Genomic DNA, 6,969 nt, shown 5'->3' on the forward strand with positions numbered 1-6,969 from the left:
ACTTTGGCTAGAAACAGTAGATCTTCTTGTGACATTGACTCTTCTTCAACACTTTTTTCAACAAAGTCCATCTCTAGCACATTAAGTATCTCGGCTGGAGTAAGTATTTCTTTGACTTTGTTTCTGCTTACAAAGTGAACTTCCGTTTTGAGCTTGTGAGCTGGTCCTACAGCTGGCAAGACTTGTCTAACAATAACACGATGGCTTACTCCTATTTCATCTTCACAATCACCTTCAGAGTCACTGTAGCCAATGATGCTCCAGCCAAGCAGAGATTTCTGTGCAAATGGCTGGTCTCGATCACCACTGACCACCGCTAGAGGGAGCAATGCTTGAGGACAGTTATATCCGATCAGTAGTCCAACTTCACAATCAAGCTTGGGAGCCATCTCCTTTGATAAATGTTTCAAATGTGACCAGTTCTCTGCTGTTTTGTTTGTGGGAATATGTGATCTGTTAGCAGGAATGTAGTCTCTGGTATAGCTTGTTGGTAGTTTGATTCTCGTTTCAGAGTAAATGCCTCTTACTTGTAAGTCCTTTAACTTGCTGCTTGAAACAACTTTTGTTTTGGACGTTATAGTGGAAATCTTGAGTTTAACTGGCTCTAACATGGCGTTGAGCGACTGAGCTGTGTCTTTCAAGATGAAAGTGGTGTCACTTTGAGTATCGAGCAAAGCATACACCAACTTTTCATTCTCTGGTTCATCCACAGTGGATACATAAACTGGGACAACTGAGGAAGTACAACCTTTTGACTTTTGTTGCACAACTCTGTTGGATGTAACTTGGTTAGATACTTGCTCTTGTACTTCAGAAACCTCTGTTTCCTGGTTAGCCTTAAATTGTTGTTGGCTATTCTTTCTTTGTTCCTTGTCTCTTTTCTCTCTGTCTTGATGTAGACAAGTTGGGTGAGGCTTTTGGCATTTGTCACACACACTTCTGGAAGTGCAGTTCTTAGAGTTATGACCAGTCTTGAGGCAACCAAAGCACAGTTTTTCAGACTGCACAAACTTTACTCTCTCTTCAACTGACTTGTCCATTATCTTGCGACATTTCTGAAGCGTGTGACCAGGTTTCTTACAAAAGAGACATGTGACATTTGTCCTTTCACTAGAGCTTGTACTAAGTGACTTAGCATTCAGCATGTAGTTTCTTTTGGGCTTGTCTTTGAATGCATGCTTGTCTTGTTCAGTCAGCTTTATTGCAGGCAGAGAAGTGATAGGATTACATGCAATTCTTGCTTCTTTATTCAGGAATTTGACAAAATGACTAAAATCTGGGAACATTCTGTGTTCATCTTGAAACTCTGTCACCGTTCTGTTCCACCGTGCACTTAGCCAATCAGGCAGCTTTGCAGCTATCCTCTGATTTTCCACGCAGTCATGCAAAACTTGTAAACCTTGAACATAAGGTATGGCTGACTCAACACTGCTTAGAAAATCTGCAAACTCACGTAGATCTTTAGTGTCTTTGTTGTTAATTTTTGGCCATGACTGAATCTTGTCACGATATGATTTGCCTATCACAAAGGGATCTCCAAACCTGTCGTTGAGTATCTCCCAGGCAGCATGATAAGCGGTGTCTGTTCCAACCAGAAAATGTCCTTCAATAGCCTTCTTCGCTGAACCTCCAACATACTTTCTCAGGAAGAATAGCTTTTCTTGAATTGGCAGATTCTTGCGGTCAACTAATGTTTGAAGTCATTATACTGCAGTGGATCACCTGTGAAGACTGGAGGCTCTGGGATTGGGATTCTGTTTGCAATGATAGCTTCAGCGAGCATCCTTACAAGATCAGTGGAGGGCGTTTCATTTGCACTACGAATTGCTGTTTGAGGGACAGAGGCTCGGAGAGGTGCAATTTGTTGCGGAGCTCTAACTTGAGATGGGATGAATGGTTTCGAGTTCACATTTGGAAAGCTTGGTTGCGGGACGGAACTATCTTGTCTTACTTGGGAATGAACAGGAGATTTGTCTTCATCCTCACTATTCACACTTTCAGCATACACTTTCAATCTTGCTTGTGCTGCATTACGCTTTTGCAATTCTCTCAAAAGTTCCACTTCCTTTCTCTTTTCATCTAACCTTGTCTTTATTGAGGTGCTCTCAGTTAGAAATTGAGCTCTTTTCCTTGCATCCTCAACTTCAAGTACTCTGATTTCTTCCTCACACTGATGCTGTGTTTTCATTATTTTAATGACTTCTTCTGTAGCTGCTACATCAGCTGCAGCTTCTTGTCTTTGTTGTAGTGTGACCAGATATGATTGCTTTGACATCCCAGAGATAGACCTTGACTTATATGTGATCCTTGAAGTAGCACTGGATGAACTGCTGTCATACACGGACTCTGAATCAGGCCAGGGTATACTATTTGGATCACCATCTTCTTCTAAAAGGCACCGAGCCTTTGCTCTGGCAGTTTCACTGATAGCCATGCACACATCACATCTTCTGCGCATTTCAATATCAGGACTTTGTATTTTTCTGATCTCATCATGAATGTTACAGATGTCAGTCATACTAGTGTCTATAACACTTACAGCTTCAGGTATTAACTCAATGTCTTTACTCTTCACCATTCTTTTAAATAAGTTTATGTGGTATTTCTACTTCTTGTAAACTCGCTCAAAATTGTTTGTCAAGTCATTTAACTTGGCTTCTTGTAAGGATTGTCCCTTTTCAGTGAGAGTGCGTGTGCGCTGGCTTCTGCGTAAGCTTTCTGACTGTGTGCCTTCAGTAAATACTGAGCACTGTGGAGTTTCTTCTCCATTTGTCTGCTCTTTACTTTCATCATTTTGAAAATTATCCTCAGCACTTTCTTCTTCAGTGGGCTGTATTGCATCTTCATTTTCATCTGCCATGTTGTCTTAATAGTATTTTCACTTGACTTTAACATTTACTTGATAAATCTTGATTTTAGCTGCTCCTTAATATGAAAGGTCACTTTGAATTTCAAATGGAACTGAGGCTTGATAACAATTTACAAGTGCTTTGTTACTTCCAAGACACGGACTTTTGTGCTTGCTTGACTATCTTTCACTTGTTAGCTTGCTTCTTTACGTATTCAATGCATTTGCTGGAGCATGTGATACTTCTCTTGCTAGTAACTTCTCTTGCTAGTAGCGTCTCTTGCTAGTAGCGTCGGTCCAACCATCTCGTTGCCTTCTCCGGAGCAGTGGAGTGTTCTACTATGCCGGCTTGTACACATACACGAGAGACATGAGAGTTCTTCTTTACTGATGTTTACTGTGCTTCTCTTAACGTACAGGTACACCGTAGAACTGGTGAATACAAATGTACAAGAAAATTATATTTCAGCATTAAAACATATTACAATATAAAATTCACAAAATATAAACAAACATACCACTTTGGCCTGCAAGTAGACAAACCGGTGTAACTGGAACTTAGGGCTTATTTCTTCTTTCTTAGCTTGACTTTTACACGGCTAGACCGTCACCATGCGCAGCTTCTCTGACTTTTTTCCAAAACAGGAAGTGACCTCTGCCCTTACCTTATATTTACAAAATTAACCGGCTATTTTCCATGTATCAAATTAACTGTACACCAATCCGGTAGGCAAAAAAGGAAAATGTTAACATGCTCAACACAAAAATAAAACATACAAAATAAAATGAGTTAGTTACATTATCATTACAAGAGCTCCGCCTAGTGGTCAAATACTAACATTTCACCAACTGTTACAATCAGGGTTGTGGATTTCTCTATTACTATGGGTGTGACGATCACAGGTTCATAAATAAACTGTGTCCCCATATGTTTTTATTTCTTTCACATGCAAATTTTTATGCTACGATGTTGACAGAGTGGTCCAAGCTAATCAAAATGACTTTCCCCACCTCCCCTCCTGCTTTCTAAGACAGTAATCCTTACTTGAGTGCTCTGAGACAGACGGTCATCACTGACACGCACATTCCTGGGCCCACTGGATTAAAAAGGAGACGCTCCTCTTTATTTTCCCGTTGCCATGGTGATATCTGCATCTAGAAACTCAGACTTAATCAACTCGTCGCAATAAAATGCAACTGCGCCATCTAGTGGCGCAACTGAACACACCAACAAAGTTTTTAAAAAAAGAACGATAATAGATTGATTTCATTGACCTAACTTCCCATCATTATTTTGATGTGGGAAATCTTGTGGCCTTCTCCTTTTGATATGACCTATTTCTTTGAAACTTCCCTTTAGTTCCTTACAAAGTATAAATAAATACAGTAACTGATTGATTTTGATTGATTGATTTTTTGATTTTATTGATTAGCATTCAAATAGAACAAAGATCTACTACAAAGCAAGAAAGCACGAGACAAGGCTAATCAAAAGGTATTGGCTGAAGCATTTGCTTATTACGCCAACCCTTTTAACACAAGATCTTTTTGCATACAGCTCCTGTACACAGGGCTCGAAGCAAAGAAAAAAACAAAGCAAAGCAAAAACAAACAAATAAACAAACAAAAAAAAACCTTTCCACCCTAGATAAGTAACTACATCAAAGAAAAACAGTCAAGAGTTTCAGTATTATTATTTTTGCTCTTTTCATTTTTGACATTTTTGTTTTCACATGGTTTATATGAGACTTCCAACTCAGCTTATCATCAATTATCACTCCAAGAAATTTATTTTCGTACACTCTTTCAATTTCAATTCCATTAACCCTGAGTTTAGATACATTTTTCATGTGTCTAGTGTCTTTAATATATTTAACTCCTTTTCCGCTGTAGTCAGAAGCTGTTCTAGGTTTTTACCTGAGCAATACAGAGTGGTGTCATCAGCAAACAATATTTTAACAGTTTGGAAACACTACATATGTCATTTATATATAATATGAATAATTTAGGGCCCAGCACAGAGCCCTGAGGAACACCACAAGTTACCTTCAACTGCTTAGATTTTACATTATTGATTTCGACATATTGATCTATGATCCAGGTAACTTTTCATCCACTTGTATGCTATCCCTCTTATGCCATCTCTCTCTAGTTTATTCATTAATATAGAATGATCAATTGTATCAAACGCCTTTTTTAAGTCTATAAAAACACCAACAGTATATTCCTTATTATCTATAGCATTAGATATCCCTTCTACAAGTTCCATCACTGCCATCGAAGTGGACCTTTTCACTCTAAAGCCATATTGGTTATCACTTAGGAGATTATGCTTCTCCAAGTCTATTAACAAATAACTTTTCTAAAATTTTTGAGAACTGTGGGAGCAGTGATATTGGCCTGTAATTGGTAAACTGACATCGCTCTCCGTTTTTATGGATTGGAATAACTTTTGCTATTTTCATTTGTGAGGGAAACACACCAGTTCGAAAGGAAAGTTTACAAATGTATGTGAAAGGTTGCACTATATATTCTATAATACTTTTAACTAATATCGTGTCAATACCAAAACAGTCAGTGGACTTTTTATTTTTAAATGCCTTCACAATGTTAATTATTTCTCTATGAGTTACAGCACCAATAAACATGGAGGACACATGGAGGACACAAAAGAAATTCCAGAGTCAAGAAATAATAACGACTTAAATAATTAAGTCGTTATTATTTCTTGACTCTGGAATTTCTTTTGCTAAATTAAAGCCAACATTTACAAAGAAATCATTAAATTCATTTGCAATGTCTTTAGTTTTATCAAGCACAATGTCTTTATCTTTTTTTGAAATAGTCTGGATAATTCTTATCTTTTGAGCCCTTTTTGATTATATTATTTAATATCCTCCATGTTTCTTGTGTGTTACTTCTACTTTTCTCCAATAATTTGTGGTAATATTCTTTCTTACTTGTTCTTATAATATTTACTAATCTATTTTTGTATAACTTGTACTTTATTTCAGCATCTTTTGTCCTCTGTTTTATGAATCTCTTATATAGATTGTGATCCATGGCTTATTTGATCTGTGATGCTTTCTAGTGATTTCCAATAAAGGACAATGTTTTTCATATAGTGAGATTACAGTTGATAGGAATGCATCATATGCACTATTTGAATCTTCATTTGCAAAAACCTCATTCCAATTGTGTTCCTTTAAGTCCACCTGGAGGGCAGCAATGGCTCTTGTTGTTCTATGTCGTATCATATCAAATGTTTGATTCTTTTGTTTAGTTTTAATCCCAAAATAATTTTGGAAAATTGCAAAAACAGGAAGATGATCGCTTATATCAGTTATAAGAAGTCCACCTACTATTTCATGGTCAATTTTATTTGTGAATATATTATCTATCAATGTAGCTGTATCAATTGTTATTCTACTTGGTTTTATAATTACAGGGAAAAGGGAGTTACTATACATTGTACTGATGAAATCTGTTGTTTTCTGATGTCCAAATTATTTGCACTTTTTTATCATTTAGGTTGCTAAACATAGCAGCAAGTTTTTCATTTAAACTGACACTAATGACTAAAAACAGCTATGAAGCAAATGAACAGCGGAAGACATCTGTGTTTATCTATGCATTTGGAGGTATGGAGATGTCTGGGAGAGAGGGAGGTGGGCTTTTAATCAGATTGCTTAACACAGTCCTGGAGAGTGAGAGGATGTCTGATGAATTAACTGATTGGTACTTATTTTAGAAAACAAAGATGATGTTATTTTTTTCAAAAATGATGTGGCAAGAGGTTCACAAGAGCTGCAATCTCTCCCCATACTTTCAAAAATATGCACCCCTGTGGCACAACTCAAAAATAAAAATAGGTAAACAAACAATTTATTGGCCACAGTGGCACAAAAAACGCATAAGATTAATAAGTGATTTATATGAAGATAACATGTTTATGTCCTTCAATGATTTGACAGTAAAGTTTAATTTGGAATGACCCGGCCATTTTTGGCGATATTTACAAATGAGAGACTGTCTGAAAGATAAAATAAAATTGTCTCAGGAGAAAAATGTCATAGAGAATTTCTTTGTACTTCCACCCTTAACTGCAAAGGCATCAAAAT

Source organism: Diplotaxodon limnothrissa, linkage group LG4, assembly GCF_057381915.1.
Source record: "Diplotaxodon limnothrissa isolate DT_005_m linkage group LG4, D_limnothrissa_male_GT1.1, whole genome shotgun sequence".
Lineage (NCBI taxonomy): Eukaryota > Metazoa > Chordata > Actinopteri > Cichliformes > Cichlidae > Diplotaxodon > Diplotaxodon limnothrissa.